The sequence below is a fragment of the Lissotriton helveticus genome, chromosome 10, assembly GCF_964261635.1.
Source record: "Lissotriton helveticus chromosome 10, aLisHel1.1, whole genome shotgun sequence".
NCBI lineage: Eukaryota > Metazoa > Chordata > Amphibia > Caudata > Salamandridae > Lissotriton > Lissotriton helveticus.
Window position 1 is genome coordinate 91,685,892 of NC_136071.1, and position 21,661 is coordinate 91,707,552.

The 21,661-nt window shown below is 42.8% G+C and overlaps 1 protein-coding gene across 1 annotated transcript in view; it reads right to left on the reverse strand.

Moving 5' to 3' along the window:
- The window catches only part of E4F1 (E4F transcription factor 1), a 213,464-nt gene that overhangs the window by 129,187 nt on the left and 62,616 nt on the right, over positions 1–21,661 (reverse strand). The gene's annotated exons all lie outside the window — the stretch shown is intronic.

The window sequence follows — 21,661 nt, forward strand, 5'->3', positions numbered from 1 at the left end:
CTCAATATTAAGATATATATGAATGTTACCTAAAATTACAGTCAAGTGACTCTTCCTAATGCAACATGGGATCTTCAATAATATCCATAATTATCAGCACCGAATAGCAAACTGGATTCCTCTATGCATTGGAAGGTGAGTCAGAGATTAATATCAGGCTTTAATGGAAGAGATTTTTAAGGGCTCCTTGCTGTACTTGTGCATTTGCTGTGCATCACAATGAACAGTAATATCTGCAAAACCAGTTGGCAGATTTCCAAGAGGCAGCATAGCAAATTTCTGAACATGACCATATAGTCATGAGAGCAGGTAACCTGATCACGAAAGAAAAATTCATGTACTGCCGCCGGTATAAATGAACAGAAGACATTAATTATGACACCGGAGCCCCCATGTTTTGAGGTATGTAATATTTAAAGTGGTCTTAAAAACATTCTATATCATGCTCCGTCTATTAAGTATCTCAAGGCACATATTACTTCTATCGCTTGTAAGAACTGATGAAGGATTTCCCAAAATATACTGAAGGGTGCAATTTGTTGACTTGAATAAAAAAAAGACATTTAAAAATAACTTTCAGTAAGACAAAAGGGTCAGTGCTGAACAAAATGTTGCCTTTAATCAACCTTTGGAATTGACGTTTTTAAAAGCAGTACTTAGTGCATGCTTATGTTCTCTCAACAGGTCTGTCGTCCGAGACCTTATCAGGATACTACCAAGAGTAAGTGAATAACATATCCAAGGATTTCCCCATAAGAGACCCTTCCTAAGTTGATGCACGGATCTAGATGTTTCATCCAGAATCGTGGCTAGTTCAGATACTCTGCTTTAAGCAATCAATCACCACTTAAAGAATGTCCCATGGTCACCAATATTTGAAGGCTCCTAAAGCAAGTGGGTGTAAATAGACAGAAGGGACAATGTGTTTAATGTTTTCAGTGCCGGGCAGCGTGACACTACCACTTTCCTTACTCCACCAAACTTTTCAGATGCCTGGTCAGCAAGTAAACTATGCTGCCAGATTCCTTGAGGATAGATGCATTAGCATGAATTTAGGGTCCAAATGTGCAATGCTAGTTGAATAAGACCCAAACAGGGTACCACATTACTTTAAACCTTTTGACAGAAAGTTTATCACAGAAGTGCTGCTACTCTTTTCTTAGCTGTCTGAAGAACAGACCAAAATCAATCATAGGATTAAGGGCAATGGAGAGAGTTGGAACTACTGTCATTCACCTTGATGCCATTGATCTAGTCATACGTGCCTTGCTCAGCATCATGCCAGGTACTGAGGTGGAAGGAGACCAAGTAAAATGATTAATGGCTCTTGATAAGCACCTGATCTGACACAACCAGCTCAGGTTTCAGAGCCAGACAGCTTTCTGACAGGGCGCAGCTAAACGAGGACAGGAGCCACTAAAAAGAAGGAAGAAAGACGCTCCCAACACAAGAGCACAATAGCCGTTTAAGATCAAACACCAGAGGTTCCTGGCTTGGATTAAATGTCAAAAACATGAATCGCGTCCTTCTGACTGAGTACTCGTTGCACTGATAAAGCTTATTTTCTGGGACTGCAATTGCTGGATAACTGGAATGAGTTCCGATGAAGACTCAGAAGCTGCCTAGGAATATGTAGTGGTGCTTTAAGCTAGGGTTATGTCCTTTTCTGTTTTTTACACCCCCCCTGTGAAAAGAGGAAATACCAAATGCCATGTAATCAGCCAGTTTCTGGTGTGTTCAATGCGTAATTAAAAAAAATAAATGCTAGCATGCCATTCCATGAACATTTTCTCCTCAATAATGCCTCCAAAGAATAGAACATAGCTAATTTGCTTTACGCTGATCATAGTCTGTGGTATCAGGGTTAGCAAAAAACACACTTGATTGGAATGAGTAAGGAGTGAATGAGGTTAGTTCTAGCATTTCGCACACCCTTTATTTTTCTCATGGAGAACCTGTACGCACACAATGGATCAGCCCATACATCGAGTTCCAAGTTTACTATAGAGCATAAGCTGCACCTCACTGAGGAGACTGGAAAAAAAAAAAAAAAAAAAAAAAAAACAATCTCAGGTTGCTCTTGTTGATGATCATGAGGATTATCCTCATCCATTTACGTGGGGCTAACATTGCAGACTGACTAAACTGATCTTAAGGGAAGACATAAAATCATCTGATTGATTTGAAACTAACTAGCATTAATGCAAAGTTATAAATATTGCAGTGACTTTTTTGTAATGAAATGCCATTAAATAAGGTTGCCTTAATGAAGGGTCAGATGATGGCGGGGGGTTTAGGCCATCGGTTCATATAATTATGGTGAACTGCTCTGAAAAGATAGTGATTCATTGCACAACGAGTCATTATTGTAAGTATTCAGTTGAACACCACCAAAAAAATTGAAAAATAAACAAACAAGGAGAACCAGGCCTGACAGTTCGAGATGCAATGTTCCTATTGGATCAGGACGAAGACCGATTTGTCAAACTTCTTTAGCATTAGCAGTTAGAATCAGAAAGCGAGCTCTGTGCGGTACTGAAGCAGTGTTTTTTTAAACAGCAGTAAACACCCCCAAAAAAGATATTTTAAGCACAATGAGCAACTAGAAATTGCGAGTTTCAAACTAAAATGATTAAAATATAAAAAACACTGAAGCATCTAATTCGAGTGCCATACCAACAAAATGAATACGAAAAACAATTAATCCTCAATGGTTAATTAAAAAGGTGCAAGCTTTGATGAGGCTAGGACTGGAACGTAAACATTTATAATTCACTCAAAAGCTAAGGTCAAGTGTGTATAAAATAAAAAATGAAACTACAACAAATTAAATAACACTCAATAAGGTTCCATCACTTTCCTTTATGACCAAAACTAGCGTGCTATCAAGTCGATGCAGTCTTTTTATTTTTTATTTTCCCAATGCAAGAACAGGTTTTGCCATGGAAACGGGAATCAAACATATTAAAGTGGAACCAAGAGACAACACTTCCCTACAATGTTCTTGCTGGTTATTTAACTTGTCATTACAATGGACCTCTGCTCCAGCCCCCCCTGGATATGGCGGCAGAAACAGTTCTGCTTAATTAAAATAACAGTGAATAGTTACTAAACCTAAAAATCTCCACCAGTGGCGACCTCATTTTGCTTTGCTAATTATGCAGGAAGCAGAGTCATTGGAAATTGGCAAATGTAATTTGTTTTGCAGGCAACAAATTGCCACCTTTACCAGGCATGCCTTTGGCGAAATCCTGTTGTTTTCACAACTAAACTCGAATGTAAAAAGTCAAACTATGTTGATTCAAAGAACCATTAGCAAGAAGGCAAGTTGTAGGGTTGTGTTCCCTCCCCAAGCCCCATCTTTTGAGATATGCTCCTGCAATTTGAATACACCCCTTGAAAAGTTTCATGGAACTGTTGAAGTTGTACAAGCAAGTCTACAAAATAAGTAGCATCTCTTTAGTGCATGCCCTTTATTAAGTACGTGTAACTGTCAAAGTATGGACAGGAACCATAAAATAATAACCATAAAAAAGTGGCAGACATATATGATCAATTCCTGTGCAGCAGGGAATCTGGTTTGATAAAGGAACTCAGGCTAGAGAACAATCCTCATTTCCTAAACTAGCTCCATTCCCTAGGCTGGAGGAAAAGAATGTTCTCAACCTAATCAAATCGATTAAATCTGGTTCTCCTCTTGACCCAGTACCCCACATACTCCAGCTAAAGCATTGGCTGTCATTTTGGCATCTCTAACGGAATTGCTTAATCTGTCACTAGAGACAGCGGTGGTTCATAAACCGTGGAAGAACGCTGTTATCAGACCCTTACAAAGGAAGGCTAATCTCGACCCAACAATATTTAATAATCTGCGTCCTATCTCTCTTCTGACGTTCCTTGGCAAACTCTTGGAGAAACAGGTCACTCACACACTAGCCAGCTTTCTGGAGACTAATGACATCCTTCACCTCACTCAGATGGGCTTTCGTAAGTCCCATAGCACAGAGGCACCATTACTGGTGGTTACAGAGGAGCTGAAGGCGCTATTAGATCAGGGCGGGACAGTCTCTATTCTCCTGCTAGATCTTAGTGCGGCCTTTGACACCGTGGAGCACGCCATCTTAAACGACAGACTAAGGGAAGTGGGAACTAGGGCAAAGCTGTGGACTGGCTTACCTCTTTCCTAGAGAACAGATCTTATCAAGTGATGGAGAAGGACTGTTTTTCAGACCATCTACCAATTACATGTGGTGTCCCACAGGGTCAGTCTCAATGCCCCACACTATTTAACATTCACGTGCAATAGCTCGCCAATATACTGCAGGAGTTTGACATTTCAATGGTGTCCTATGCTGACGACACCCAGTCGGTTGGGTCTCTGACAAATGGTCCTAATTCAGGAAACCACCAGCTCAATCACTGTCTCAAGAAGGTGGCAAACTGGATGTCAAACAGTTGCTTGAAGCTAAACGGAAAACCAAACTGAGCTTATGGTATTGGGATATCCTGCCATACAAAAACCCCTGATTCAATGGCCCAGTGTCCTGGGCAATCCACCTGCCACCTGACCGGTCGTAAAAAATCTGGGGATTTGGCTGGAAGATACGCTCACAATGGACTACCAGGACAAAATTATCAGGAATTCACTTCTCGCTACTTAAAATGATCAGGAAGATTACTGAACTGATCCCAGATCATTTAATAAAAAACGTCATTCAGGCCCTTAATAGTCTCACGCCTGGACTACAGCAACTCGCTCTATGTGGGTTCTTTGAAATATGTAACAAAAAGACTCCCTGTAGTGCAAAATGCGGGAGCCAGGCTTTTATTAAGAACCCAAACCACGTATCAGTAAAATAAATCGCTTAAAACTGCTTATTTGGTTTCCAATCGTAGCCAGAATCAAGTTTAAATCCCTTTGCATTGCCCACCGGGCCATAAACAAAAATGGCCCATTAAAGCTCAGACAACTGATACCCATATACACCCAGACTAGATATCTAAGATCCTCTAAATTGCAGCAAGATGGGGAGGTAGATCATTTGCTCACTTGCTGCAGAGGTTGTGGAATAGCCTCCTCTCGACCTCAGATCACTGCCGAATTAAGTTTCTTTTAGGAAACATCTAAAGACCTGTCTGTTCCCCCATTAAGTTCCTGATGGTCGTAGCATATATTAGAGAGCTCACCAATGCGGGAAAGCCCTCGGGCAGCCAGTCGCATTACAAAACAAACCATATAGGCAGTCCTATAGCTTCTGAAAATTGAGGACAGTAGGTTTTCACACAAACGCAGACACAAGGCATATACCCCAGGCTCAGAAGCCAAATGGAAGAGGAGTCCTCCACTTAAGAGACTCACCAGTCATAAGCACTGAATAGTACTGCCCATGTGCCCGGAGCAATGGCTATATATATATATATATATATATATATATATATATATATATATATATATATATATATATACATACACACATATACACCACACATGAACAATTGTTACTTACCTGTAAACAGGTGGTTCTCCAGTATTGGTGTCTTTCATAGATTCACATGCTTGAATATTCCCAGTCGTCGGAGTGGGAGTCCCACGGTAAATAAAATAGCATATATATATATATATATATATATATATATATATATATATATATATATATATATATATATATATATATATATATATATATATATATCATAAAACCTGAAATATGTACTAGAAAAAAGGCATAAAAAGCCTACCCACATTTCTACATAGGAATGCATGGGAAAGGAAAAAACCATATGCAGTCTATCCTTGTCATTATGTTGGTCCAAACTGCAGCCAATCAGGCGTCTGCAACCCTCTAGAACCTTCTCCTCAGAGCTCAGCACTTCAGATTTTCGTAGCACAAGAGTGACCAAAGAGTCTATGAGGAGAAGAGAGCCTCTGAGGGGAGGAGGGAGGGTCGCATGTGAATCTATGAAAGACACCAATACTGGAGAACCACCTGTTTACAGGTAAGTAACAATTGTTCTTCTCCAGTATTGGGGTGTCTTTCATAGATTCACATGCTTGAATATAGAATAGATAGCAGTCAGTACCAAAGAAAGTTTCCATAGTTACAATGCATAATAAAAGGCTGAAAATCATATGTATGGAGCATATATATATATATATAGAAAACAGTCAGCAAGTACTTGGAAACTAATAGGAGGAGGGTAGAACAGAGGCTCACCTTATTGAAAAAGATTACGAAGCACAGCTTGTCCTACTGCGGTATCCCCTTCATTCATGGCACCCAGACAGTAGTGTTTCGTGAACGTGTGCCTGCTGGACCACGTGGCTGCTCTGCAGATCTGATGCAGCCGGACACCGGCAAACAGTGCAGTAGAGGACGCCATTGATCTGGTAGAATGGGCCCTCACCGAAGATTGCAAAGGTTTGCCTGCCTTTTGATGGCAGAAACCAATAGCCGAAGACACCCAACGGGCTATCGTAGGTTTGGTAACAGGACGTCCCTTGTGAAAACGCCCATATGCTACGTAGAGTTGGTCAGATTTGCGAAACTGTGCCGTTCTGCTGATGTAGAACTTCAAACATCGTTTAATGTCTAAGGAGTGCAAGCGTTGTTCCGCAGGAGACTGCGGGTTAGCAAAGAAAGTCTTCAGAACAACAGGTTCATTAATGTGGAAATCTGAAGGTACTTTAGGAAGAAAGTAGGGTTAGTGCGTTGCAGCACACAATCCGACTGAAACTGAAGAAATGGTGGTTTGATCGTAAATGCATGAATGTCTCTCACTCGACGCGAAGACGTCAATGCAAGAAGAAGAGCCACCTTCCAGGTGATGTACTTGAGGTCAGCTCGATGTATTGGTTCAAACAGTGCATTGATTAATTGTGCCAAAACAATGTTGAGGCGCCACGCAGGAGGAGGGCGCCGAATTGGTGGAAATTTACGAAATAGTCCCTTGAAAAATTGGCGTATGATCCTAGATGAACAGAGGGAGGTGGAGCCATCGTGGCGGAAGCGTGAAATTGCCGCCAGAAAAACTCGCATGAGACAATCCTGACTGAGCCAATTAAAAGAAGAAAGGGAGGAGCTGTGCAGGCGTTGCACGCAAGGGATGCACACCGGCAGCAGCACACCAATGGCAGAAACGTTTCCATTTCAACCTGTAAGTCTTTATAGTTGAAGGAGCTCTGGCCTGAGCAAGGATGTCTCGACATTCTTGAGGAATGGTCAGATGTGCAAATTCACAGTGTTCAGGTTCCAGGCTGATAAGCTCAGAGAAGAGGGGTCTGGATGGTAGATGAGACCCCTGTCCATGGAAAGAAGATCCATCCGAGGATGAAGGATGGGCTCGCACTGGGACAGAAGGAGCAACTCCGAGAACCATGCCTGTCGTGGCCACCTGGGAGCAATGAGAAGGATGTGGCAGGGTTCTCTCCGTATCTTCCAAAGCACCCGAGGCACTAGAGGGATTGGAGGAAAGGCGTAAGCAAACAGATTTGACCAGTTCATCAAAAGGGCATTGCCCTGTGGCCCTTTGTGGGGATGCCAACTTGCGTAAGCTGGGCATTTCCGGTTCTCCGGCGTTGCAAAGAGATCCAGTGTTGGGCGACCCCAGCGACGAAAGATCATGTCGAGTGTTGTTTGATGTAGCTCCCACTCGTGGGTTGATGATCGGGATCTGCTCAGGGAATCCGCCAGGAGGTTGGACAACCCTGGGAGATGAACTGCGGTGATTGTGATTTGGTGCTTGAGTGACCAGTCCCAAATTGTCTGTGCCAGACGAGACAGTGCCGGAGATTTTGTTCCGCCCTGTTTGTTTATGTAGTGCATGCAGGTTGTGTTGTCTGTTTGTATAAGGACAGACTCTCCTTGCAGTACGGGTTGAAACGACTTGAGCGCTAGAAAAATGGCCATGAGCTCCAATTTGTTGATGTGCCAAGCTTTCTGATGTAGCGTCCATTTCCCTTTTATGGACAGGTCCTGGAGGTGCGCCCCCCATCCCTCCAGAGATGCATCCGTAGTGAGTGTAAGATCCGGAGTGTCTGATAGGAACGACATCCCTGCTGCAAGATGCAATGGCTGTGTCCACCATTTGAGCGCTGCTTTCAAGCGAGTCGTGGCAGAAATCAGATCGTTGAAGGATCCGGTGACCCGACGCCACTGTCCGTCTAATTCTTCTTGAATAGGACTTGTCCGTAGCCTGCAATGTGGGATGAGTGCGATGCACGATGATGCCATCCCCAGAAATGACTTCAGCAGTCGAACTGAAACGTACTGTTTTGAGAGTAGAAGAAACACTAGACGAAGAATCCTTTGTTGACGTTCCAGGGATACAAACGCCTTTGCTAGCGTGGTATCTAATGTGGCCCCTAGGAAATCCTTGCAAGTTGCAGGGTGTAATTGGGACTTTTCCAGGTTGAGAGACAGACCCAAGGAGCGAAACACCCTCTGACATAGAGAGGTATGGCGCAGCAGTTGTGAGCGGGACTGCGACTTCAGGAGGCAATCGTCGAGATATGGGAATATCTGGACACCTTGGAGGTGAAGAAAACCCATGACCGGAGCCAATATCTTGGTAAAGACTCGAGGGGCGGAACGGAGGCCGAATGGCAGTACTCTGAACTGGAAATGCTGTTGCCCCACCTGGAATCGAAGGAACTTCCGATGACCTGGGAGTATTGGGACATGGAAGTAGGCGTCTCGGAGGTCGACAGTAGCCATGAAATCTCAGACTGAGAGCAAACGCAAGATTTCTGTAAGCGTTAGCATGCGGAATGATTGAGTCTTGAGATATTGATTGAGCGCTCTCAAGTTCAATATTGGTCTCCATTCCCCGTTCTTCTTGACGATTAGGAAAAAACGGGAATAAAACCCCTTCCCCCTTTGAGACTTTTGCACTACCTCCACTGCACCCTTCTGAATCAGAAGGCGAACCTGATGGAAAAGTTCCTTGAGGTGCGGAGGAGGCGGTCCGGAAGGTGGAGTTGGAGGAGGGATTTCGACGAATTCTAACGCATGGCCCTTTTCCACAATGTCTATGCACCCAACGGTCCGTGGTGATGGAGGACCATTGAGAACCAAACAGAGAGATTCGACCTCCAATTTGTAGAGTTAAAGGTAAGTCATTGTCGTTTATTGGAAGATCCTCTGTAAGTGGACTTCCCTCTATAGGCTTTGGCTGGCTGTTGGCGAGACTACTGTTGTTGATTATAGGAGTAACGCTGGTTGTTCTGATTATAGGGGCGATATTGATTGCTTCCTCCTTGAAAATTAGAGTTGGTGCCTCGTCCTCTAGCACCCCGAAAAGGGCTGCTTTTTAAATTGCAGGGTTCCTAAGGCACGCGCCGTTTCCGTGTCCTTTTTAATGGACTGCAGTACCTCATCAATGTGTGCCCCAAAGAGTGATTCGCCATCATACGGCATATCCCGAATCTTTGCGTGAACTTCCTGACGGAAGGAGGTGGAGCGCAACCAGCCTTGTCTTCGTAAGACAGCAGCTCCCGCAAGCTGTCGGAAACCAGTGCAGGCCACATCAACTGCACAATCAATCGGTTCTTCGGACGTTCTTTCGCCTTCCTGGAGAAGTTGTAACGCCTCCGTCTTGGAAGCATCCGGAAGCATAACCACATAAGCGGCCATGTCTGCCCATATCTGGCGGTCGTAACGACCCAAAATGGCCATCGCATTAGCCGCCCTCACTGTGGTGGATGACATCGTGGAGAACTTGCGGCCTATCGCATCAAGGCGACGGCCCTCACGGTCTGGCGGCGCTGTGATAGTGGATGCAGGATTCCGGGATCCCCACTGGGCTGCCTGTGTAACAACCGAATCCGGTTTCGGGTGGCCAATGAGGCATGCTGGGGTTCCTACCGGCGCCTTATACTTCTTTTCCAATCTTGGCAATTGGGCAGGCAAGGAATTTGGTGTTTTCATCAATTTTTCTCCTTCAGCCCAGATGAAAATCAATAATAGGAACAGTATGAATCGGTTTGAATGGCTGACTTTTAAAATCATAGAGGAAACAATCCTCCTCTCTTTGGACTCGTGGCAGCTTAAAACGTTGAGCCGCTCTCTCCATTAGCTGATGGAAACTGGCCATATCTACTGGAGGAGAATCCCCTTGCGGCACTTGAGATAGGGACGGTGTTTGAGCCCGATAGTCATCCCACTCCGACATATTATCATCAGCATCCACATCCGTAACCTCCCGATCTTCTCGATCAGGTGGGTTCTCCTCCTCATCATCCGAATACACAGTAGCGTGTACTTGAATGGATGTATGTCTCTGAGTAACTGCAGGTGGTTGAGGCACGAAAGGAGCAGCTGACGGCTCCGCCGTAGGTGCTAAGACGGAAGGAACAGTAGACACCTGTGGCGATGGAGGGAAAGGGAAACGTCTGTTATAGTCGTCTAACATATTCTGTAGGTTAGAGATGAGTGTCAAAGGTAACGTCGCAGTCGGAATTTGAACAGGCATTTCTTCATCTTGGCCATATTGTTCCTCCTCATCATTGCTGAACTCTTGGCATTTTATAGTTAAATCAGATGGACTTTGAGCGTCCGTGAAGGACTCGTGCACATCCACTTCAGACTCCTGGCCTGAGTCCGTAGCAAACAAAGGTGAGGGAGGCAGTGTATCTGCAAGCTGGGCACTTGGAACCTTATGACCCTTGTGAGAAGTGTCATCCTTTGCGGACCCGGTGGAAGACAGTGGCAGCAAAGGAAGAGAGGCAAATGCAGATGGCATCGTAGTTGCCTTCTCCACAGTTGGAGACTCCATCGCCGACGGCAATAATCCTGCTGATGGTGCCGTCGTCAGCATCGACGACTTCTTGGTTTTTGTCGTCGAAAACGCCGTCGACGGTGACATCGTCGACAAGGGAGCCGTCGACGGAACCTTCGTCGACGGAGCCGTAGACGGGACCTTCGTCGAAGGCAATGGCTTCTTCTTAGTCGACGGGGCCGTGGTCGACGGAACACTCGTCGACGGAATACTCGTCGTCGAAGGCGTTGAAGAAGCTAGCATCTTCACACTTTGTCGATCAAGCCGTCGACGGAATTTTCTTCGTCAACGACGACGAAATTGGAATGACTGACGACACAGTCTTTGAACTGAGGATCACCTTCATCGTCGACGACGGAAAAGCTGTAGATGACCCAGAAGCCAGCGTCGTCGTCATCGTACCAGAGACAGCCAATCTCGTCGACGGAACTGTAATCGACACTGTCGTCGACGGAGCAACAGTTTTCCTCACAGAAAAACCTGTGAAAGTCGCAGCAGAAGCCTGAGAGCCAGGTCTCGTGGGCCCAGAAGTAGTAGGGAGAGGTGGAGACACCGCAGGGGCCAAAGAAAGAGATAGATATATAGATATATATATATATATATATATATACACACACACACACACACACACACACACACACACACATATATATATATATTTGCTATTTTATTTGCCGTGGGAGTCCCACTCCGACGATGGGGAATATTCAAGCATGTGAATCTATGAAAGACACCCCAATACTGGAGAAATACATACACACACAAATATACATACACACACATACATACATACATACATACATATATATATATATATATATATATATATAAATAAATATAAACAAAAGAAAATATCGCGGCACACTTCTTGGTTTTCAAGCAGTTATTTTATTGTCAGAACGTGACAAAAGCTCCTACGCGTTTCGAACCGTAGCTCCTGTTCACGGCAGTATTTGTCATTAGTCCCTCTTTGATTTTCCTATTTATGACACCCAGGTGTTAACTGTGGTGCATGCTGGACCATGTAGTTTGCATGTTGTTAAACTTTATTAAATGAGAATTTCAGTGCTTCTACATGGAGAGTGGTATTCAACGAGGTAGTATGTGTGTTACTACACTTTTAAGCGTTTTACTAATGTTAGAAAAGAAAGCTTTTTACATTCATGAACATCATGAGTGTCTAGATCAATATCACGATAAATGATAATTGATCGTGTATGTAACTTGTGACTGAGTGTCTATTTGGATTATCTAGGACTGAGTGCCCTGGGTCCCCGCTGTATGTTCCCACCCCCCCATGTGTAATTATCTAATGGTTTGCTCTGATCCATTGGCCAGCAGTAGCGTTTCTCATGCAGTTGTGCTAAAAAGTAATCAAATGATTGTACTACACCTTGCGAGGTACATGTTAGTCTCTTATAGCCAGGTATGGGATGTTTTTAAAGGTTATTTATGTCTTCCCAGGTTTTCATCCTTTCTCATTTCATTTACATTTGGATTGGAGACATGTCTGGTTTGTGTTTTAGTCTCTCTTCTAAAGATGAACGTACATTTCCTCGTCTCCATTCAATCCTGACGGCTGCTTGGTTTTGAATCTCATGATCAGCTTTGATTCTAATAGTCTGAGTTTGTGTCCGATTTCCACCTCTCACATGCTGTGGAATGATTGCCATTCCAAAATATTTGACATCCAACCACGTTTTACCTTGGTGAGTGACCATGTGTTTGGCCAAGGCATAAGTGTGATCACCGTTCTGAATAGCACGAATGTGCTCTAGTATCTTTTTTTTTAGAGGGCATGTCGTGTTGCCAATATATTCTTTTCCACAGCAACATTGCAGCATATAGACAACAAAAGATGACTCACAGGTTATGTTGGTTCTGATTTCAAAGTTTTTTCCTGCTGGATCTTGGAGATTCTTGAGGTTCCGGCCTATTTTGCAGGCTTTACATGTCATGCATTTTGTGAAGCCCTTGCTTCTAATTTGGAGCCAGGATTCAGGTTTCTTACTTTCAAAGTAGCTGCGTACCAGATGATCTGAAAGATTGGGTGCCCTTCGGTATGAGACCAATGGACGATCTCCGATGTATGTTCCTATATCAGGATCCTTTTGAAGTATGTGCCAATATTTCGTTAAGATATTTTGGATTTTGTAGCTCTCTTTACTGAACGTCAGTATCATCCGTGGTTGTTCTTCCTTCATAGCCGTTTGATTATTTTCATTGACACTCAATTGAGTCTCTTTTTCAATTCTTACGAGTTCAGTTTTCTCCTCTCAACAGTCTCTGCTCTAGTTTTCATTCTTGCTTTCATTTCGCTTCTGTTTACATCTGTGGTTTTGTATCCACGTTGTATGAAGCGTGTTTTTGTTTCTGCAAATTTGTTTTCCATTTCCACATCCTCAGAGCAATTTCTTCTCATTCGTAACAGTTCCCCGTACGGTATGCTTTTTTTGTTTTGGAGGGTGAAAGCTAAGTCTGTGCAGGAGACTGTTCGTGGCCGTTTTCTTTCTATGGACAGTGGTCTGTATTTTGTTTTCTTTAACACAGACCTTTGTATCCAAGAACTCTATCTCCTTAGCGCTGACTGTGCAAGTGAATCTTAGTCCAACTTCATTGGCATTGAGTATGGCGAAAAAGGTGTGAAACTCCGACTCTGTCCCTTTCCATAGTAGGAACAGATCGTCAATAAATCGTAGCCACAGTGCTATGTTTGCCATATGATGGTCGTTTTCTTCTCTCCAAGCTATGCTCCTCTCCCACCATTCCATCATGAGATTCGCATAGCTTGGAGAGAAGGAAACTCCCATCGCCGATCCGCAGCACTGTTCATAGATCTTATTAAAGAGAAATACATTGTTATATAGGCACATCGTTATCATTTCAATTAACATCTTCAAATGTTCTCTTTCATTCATTGGTCTTTGTTGGAGAAAATACCGGATGGCTCAAATCCCTATTTCGTGGTCAATGGAGGTGTATAACGACACCACGTTGATTGTCACTAGCAGATAGTTGGGTTGCCATTCAGTGTTCTGTATGTTTAGAAAGTCGCCCATGTCTTTTATATACGAGCTCAGCGTAGGGACAATTGGAGCTATAAAGTGATCCACGTAACTCGAGATGTTCTCATATAGACTGCCACAACTAGAAATAATCGGCCTCCCTGGTGGTTTGTTCAGTGTCTTATGGACTTTCGGAAGAAAGTAAATGGTCGGAGTGATTGGATTTTCGACCATTAGGAATTTCTTTTCCACTTCCGTTATAAGTCCTTTTGATTGCCACATGTCCAATTTCTTGCTTAGATCCATCATGAGTTATTGGGTAGGGTTATTAGCCAACAATTTATAGTTCTTAGTTTCATTTAATTGTCGCATAGCCTCCTCTATGTAATGTTGTCTCTCTATCACAACTATGTTTCCGCCTTTGTCGGCGGGTTTGATTTCAATGTCATTGTTGTTTTTGAGACTTTGTATTGCCATCCGTTCACTTTTTGTTCGATTTTCCTTTTTCATTGGATTCACATTGTTTTCCATATTCTCAAGGTCTCCCATTACCAAATCGTGGAAGATGTCAATTTTGTTACCTGGATGGAGAGCAGGACAACATTTAGACTTGTTTTTAAAACCAGTGGCTTTGCGGCTGTCTGATGTTATTCCCATTTCATCCAAGATTTGGGTGTCAGATACTTGGGCATCTGTTGTTTCATTTGCCAACTCATATGCAACTCGAAGTTGTGGTACTTAAGTTATTCGGTATATATTTGAGTTGACTTCTTGTGTGCTTTGATCTGGGGCAGGTGATCAGTTCATGGGGCTTCTCGCAAAAAAATTCTTTAATTTCAATTTTCTTATATATTTGTAGAGGTCTATTTTGGTATCAACCGGGTCTTGGTGTATTTCAGGGCAGAATGAGAGTCCCCTGTTAAGAAGTCTGGTTTCAGTTTGTGTCAAATTGTGTCTTGATAAGTTGATAATCAAGTTCGGGGTGACATTGGCGATGACGGCTATTTTCTTAGCACCGTTCGGGTTCTCAAGTTGTATCTGCCTCCTTTGTCGCTTGCCTCGTCTTGTTTTCTTGAGGGAAAGAATGCCCTTCCCCCTGCTCTGGTTCTGCCTTGTCCTCGACCTCTTGTGTTGCCCTGAGGTGCTTGCTGCTCCTGGGTATAGCAACTTCATCTCGTCTAAAAAAGAAAACTTTCTCAGATCTGTTGGTCTTTGTTCCCCTTCGCTTGGATCCGATTCCGAGCCACTGGTTTGTTCACTTGTGGCTTGATCTGTGTTGGTGCTCCACTGTTGTTAAAAAATGTCAAATTTTCTCGCAAAGGTGAGGATTGTACCATACTCATAATCATCCTCATCCCTGCGGAATTTACGTTGTTTCCTATTTTGTACTTCATCCTCATGTTTGTCTAAATTTCAATCCATTTTGGCTCTCAGTTTCTTAATTGTGCCGCTGTCTTCATTTGTTGCTGTTATTTGACTCTAAGTTTCTGATATTTTGACATGAAGATCCTCTACTTCGTTTCTAGCATACTTTATGATTAATAACATCATGCTCTTAGAGCAATCCATATTGTTCTTGCCCCACTCCTCAAGCATCTCGGGCTTGGTGTCTGGATGGTTAGGGAGTATAAATATCCGGAGCCCTCTCAGTACCATGTTACACTCCACATATTTCTCTAGGGTGATTATTTCCCACCCTCTAGATATTTCCTTACGCATCAATTTTTCCAGTTGCATGAAGAGTTGTTTGCTAGTGGTAATCATGGGTCGTGTTGATTTACCAGCTTCCTCCGTATTGCTAGTTATTTTCGTGCCTCTTTGAAACATACTTTCCGCCTTGGTCATTCTTTTGGCTCTTCTTTCCTCCATTTTAAATTAAGTGACGAGTCGTAGTTTTGTGATTTGGCACAAACTCCTGTGATACACTTCTGCTTGAGTAAACTATTATCGTTTTTGGTTGTTACGGGGACAGTTGTCAAGCACTGTTGGCTCTTTGTTGAGAGGGGTAATATTTTGATTCCCCTTACCACGTTCTGTTGACTGCTAGCAAGAAAGGTTCAACTTAGAACAAAGTCTCGCAAGCAGTCCCTTACCTGGGAGACTCCAGATCGTGCACCGCACCCTCCGACCCAGCACGTCGTCGCTCCACCAGGTGTCTGCGAGGTGATGTGTTGTTTTATCACTCCTTGTTCCGCTTGACAAGGTTTTCGGCTTTCGTAGCTCAAGTAGTTTCGTAGCTCAGTTTGTTGGTCTTGATTTCACGGAATCACGGTATTGCATGCCGGGCTCTCCGCTGTCGGTAGGTTACATAAACACAATTTGTCCTGTAGCAGCGGGTGCACTGCTTAGTGGGTGCCCGCGTCGAGACCAGGGCAGTGTCTCGTAAATATTCCACGCGAAAGAAAATATCGCGGCACACTTCTTGGTTTTCAAGCAGTTATTTTATTGTTAGAACGTGACAAAAGCTCTTACGCGTTTTGAACCGTAGTTCCTGTTCACGGCAGTATTTGTCATTAGTCCCTCTTTAATTTTCCCATTTATACCATTACACCCAGGTGTTAATTGTGGTGCATGCTGGACCATGTAGTTTGCAAGTTGTTAAACTTTATTAAGCATTTCAGTGCTTCTACATGGAGAGTGGTGTTAGACAACGAGGTAGTATGCGTGTTACTACAGATCCAAATAGACACTCAGTCACAAGTTACGTACACGATCAATTATCGTGATATTGATATCACGATAAATGATAATTGATTGTGTACGTAACTTGTGACTGAGTGTCTATTTGGATGTGTAGTAACACACATACTACCTCGTTGTCTAACACCACTCTCCATGTAGAAGCACTGAAATGCTCATTTAATAAAGTTTAACAACTTGCAAATTACATGGTCCAGCATGCACCACAATTAACACCTGGGTGTAATGGTATAAATAGGAAAATTAAAGAGGGACTAATGACAAATGCCGTGAACAGGACCTACGGTTCGAAGCGCGTAGGAGCTTTTGTCACGTTCTGACAATAAAATAACTGCTTGAAAACCAAGAAGTGTGCCGCGATATTTTCTTTCGTGTGGAATATTTACGAGACACTGCCCTGGTCTTGACGCGGGCACCCACTAAACAGCGCTCCCGCTGCTACAGGACAATTTGTGTTTATGTAACAAATGGACAGCGGAGAGCCCGGCATGCAATACCGTGATTCCGAGAAATCAAGACCAACAAACTGACAACAACAACTACTTGAGCTACGAAAGCCGAAAGCCTTGTCAAACGGAACACGGAGTGATAAAACAACACATCACCTCGCAGACACCTGGTGGAGCGCCGACGTGCTGGGTCGGAGGGCGCGGTACACGATCGGGAGCCTCCCAGGTAAGGGACTGCTTGCGAGAGTATGTTGAGCGTGCAGTAGCGAGGCAAGACGTACGAACAATGGCAATTGCTAAAGCTTTACAAATCTTGCTAAACAAGTCTTGAAACTTTGTTCTAAGTCGAACCTTTCTTGGTAGCAGTCAACAGAACGTGGTAAGGGGAATCAAAATATTACCCCTCTCTAAACAAAGAACCAACAGTGCTTGACAACTGTCCCCGTAACAACCAAAAACGATAATAGTTTACTCAAGCAGAAGTGTATCACAGGAGTTTGTGCCAAATCACAAAACTACGACTAACCACTTAATTTAAAATGGAGGAAAGAAGAGCCAAAAGAATGACCAAGGCGGAAAGTATGTTTCAAAGAGGCACAAAAATAACTAACAATACAGAGGAAGCTGGTAAATCAACACGACCCATGATTACCACTAGCAAACAACTCTTCATGCAACTGGAAAAATTGATGTGTAAGGAAATATCCAGAGGGTGGGAAATAATCACCCTAGAGAAATATGTGGAGTGTATCATGGTACCGAGAGGGCTCCGGATATTTACACTCCCTAACCATCCAGACACCAAGCCCGAGATGCTTGAGGAATGGGGCAAGAACAATAGGGATTGCTCTAAGAACAGGATGTTAATAATCATAAAGTATGCTAGAAAGAAAGTAGAGGATCTTCATGTCAAAATATCAGAAACAGAGTCAAATAACAGCAACAAATGAAGTCAGCGGCACAATTAAGAAACAGAGCCGAAATGGAACGAAATTTAGACAAACATGAGGATGAAGTACAAAATAGGAAACAACGTAAATTCCGCAGGGATGAGGATGATTATGAGTATGGTACAATCTTCACCTTTGCGAGAAAATTTGACATTTTTAAACAACAGTGGAGCACCAACACACATCAAGCAACAAGTGAACAAACCAGTGGCTCAGAATCGGATCCAAGCGAAGGGGAACAAAGACCAACAGGTCTAAGAAAGTTTTCTTTTTTAGAGGAGATGAAGTTGCTATACCAGGAGCAGCAAGCACCTCGGGGCAACACAAGAGGTCGAGGACAAGGCAGAACCAGAGCAGGGGGAAGGGCATTCTTTCCCTCAAGAAAACAAGACGAGGCAAGCGACAAAGGAGGCAGATACAACTTGAGAACCCGAACGGTGGTAAGAAAATAGCCGTCATCGCCTATGTCACCCCGAACTTGATTATCAACTTATCAAGACACAATTTGACACAAGCTGAAACCAGACTTCTTAACAGGGGACTCTCATTCTGCCCTGAAATACACCAAGACCCGGTTGATACCAAAATAGACCTCTACAAATATATAAGAAAATTGAAATTAAAGAATTTTTTTGCGAGAATCCCCATGAACAGATCACCTGCCCCAGATCAAAGCACACAAGAAGTCAACTCAAATATATACCTTATAACTGAAGTACCACAACTTCGAGTTGCATATGAGTTGGCAAATGAAACAACAGATGCCCAAGTATCTGGCACCCAAATCTTGGATGAAATGGGAATAACATCAGACAGCCGCAAAGCCACTGGTTTTAAAAACAAGTCTACATTTTGTCGTGCTCTCCATCCAGGTAACAAAATCGACATCTTCCACGATTTGGTAATGGGAGACCTTGAGAATATGCAAAACAACGTGAATCCAATGAAAAAGGAAAATCTAACAAAAAGTGAACGGATGGCAATACAAAGTCTCAAAAACAACAATGACATTGAAATCAAACCAGCCGACAAAGGCGGAAACATAGTTGTGATAGAGAGCCAACATTACATAGAGGAGGCTATGGGACAATTAAATGAAACTAAGAACTATATATTGTTGGCTAATAACCCTACCCATAAACTCATGATGGATCTAAGCAAGAAATTGGACATGTGGCAATCAAAAGGACTTATAACTGAAGTGGAAAAGAAATTCCTAATGGTCGAAAATCCAATCACTCCGACCATTTACTTTCTTCCGAAAGTCCATAAGACACTGAACAAACCACCAGGAAGGCCAATTATTTCTAGTTGTGGCAGTCTAAATGAGAACATCTCGAGTTACGTGGATCACTTTATAGCTCCAATTGTCCCTACACTGAGCTCGTATATAAAAGACACGGGCGACTTTCTACACATACTGAACGGCAATCCAACTATCTGCTAGTGACAATCAACGTGGTATTGTTATACACCTACATTGACCACGAAATAGGGATTTGAGCCATCCGGTATTTTCTCCAACAAAGACCAATGAATGAAAGAGAACATTCGAAGATGTTAATTGAAATGATAACGATGTGCCTATATAACAATGTATTTCTCTTTAATAAGAAGATCTATGAACAGTGCTGCGGAACGGCGATGGGAGTTTCCTTCTCTCCAAGCAATGCGAATCTCATGATGGGATGGTGGGAGAGGAGCATAGCTTGGAGAGAAGAAAACGACCATCATATGGCAAACGTAGCACAGTGGCTACGATTTATTGACGATCTGTTCCTACTATGAAAAGGGACAGAGTCGGAGTTTCACACCTTCTTCGCCATCCTCAATGCCAATGAAGTTGGACTAAGATTCACTTGCATAGTCAGCGCTAAGGATATAGGGTTCTTAGATACAAAGGTCTATGTTAAAGAAAACAAAATACAGACCACTGTCCATAGAGAGAAAACAGCCACAAACAGTTTCCTGCACGGACTTAGCTTTCACCCTCAAAAACTATAAAAAAAGCATACTGTACGGGGAACTGTTACGAATGAGAAGAAATTGCTCAGAGGATGTGGAAATGGAAAAGAAATTTGCAGAAACAAAAAACGCTTCATACAACGTGGATACAAAACCACAGATGTAAACAGAAGCGAAATGAAAGCAAAAATGAAAACTAGAGCAGAGACTCTGTTGAGCAGAGAGGAGAAAACTGAACTCATAAGAATTGAAAAGAGACTCAATTGACTGTCAATGAAAATAATCAAACAGCTATGAAGGAAGAACAACCACGGATGATAATTACGTTCAGTAAAGAGCTACAAAATCCAAAAGATCTTAACGAAATATTGGCACATACTTCAAAAGGATCCTGATATAGGAACATACATCGGAGATTGTCCATTGGTCTCATACCGAAGGGCACCCAATCTTTCAGATCATCTGGTACACAGCTACTTTGAAAGTAAGAAACCTGAATCCTGGCTCCAAATTAGAAGCAAGGGCTTCACAAAATGCATGACATGTAAAGCCTGCAAAATAGGCCGGAACCTCAAGAATCTCCAAGATCCAGCAGGAAAAAACTTTGAAATCAGAACCAACATAACCTGGGAGTCATCTTTTGTTGTCTATATGCTGCAATGTTGCTGTGGAAAAGAATATATTGGCAACACGACATGCCCTCTCAAAAAATGGATACTAGAGCACATTCGTGCTATTCAGAACGGTGATCACACTTATGCCTTGGCCAAACACATGGTCACTCACCAAGGTAAAACGTGGTTGGATGTCAAATATTCTGGAATGGCAATCATTCCACAGCATGAGAGAGGTGGAAATCGGACACAAACTCAGACTATTAGAATCAAAGCTGATCATGAGATTCAAAACCAAGCAGCCGTCAGGATTGAATGGAGACGAGGAAATGTACGTTCATCTTTAGAAGAGAGACTAAAACACAAACCAGACATGTCTCCAATCCAAATGTAAATGAAATGAGAAAGGATGAAAACCTGGGAAGACATAAATAACCTTTAAAAACATCCCATACCTGGCTATAAGAGACTAACATGTACCTCGCAAGGTGTAGTACAATCATTTGATTACTTTTTAGCACAACTGCATGAGAAACGCTACTGCTGGCCAATGGATCAGAGCAAACCAGTAGATAATTACACATGGGGGGTGGGAACATACAGCGGGGACCCAGGGCACTCAGTCCTAGATAATCCAAATAGACACTCAGTCACAAGTTACATACACGATCAATTATCATGATATTGATCTAGACACTCATGATGTTCATGAATGAAAAAAGCGGTCTTTTCTAACATTAGTAAAACGCTTAAAAGTATAGTAACACATACTACCTCGTTGTCTATCACCACTCTCCCTGTAGAAGCACTGAAATGCTCATTTAATAAAGTTTAACAACTTGCAAAGTACATGGTCCAGCATGCACCACAATTAACACATGGGTGTAATGGTATAAATAGGAAAATCAAAGAGGGACTATTGACAAATACTGCCGTGAACAGGAACTACGGTTTAAAAACGCTTAGGAGCTTTTGTCACGTTCTGACAATAAAATAACTGCTTGAAAACCAAGAAGTGTGCCGTGATATTTTCTTTCGTGTGGAATATTTACGAGACACTGCCCTGGTCTCGATGTGGAGGATAGGATAGGAAGACAGACAGACAGACACTTAAATACCAATATATATAGATCATATGCATATGCAGCCTGAAATATTACTAGGCTCCAAAACTGCGTTCATTGCAAGAAAACAATTGAAAA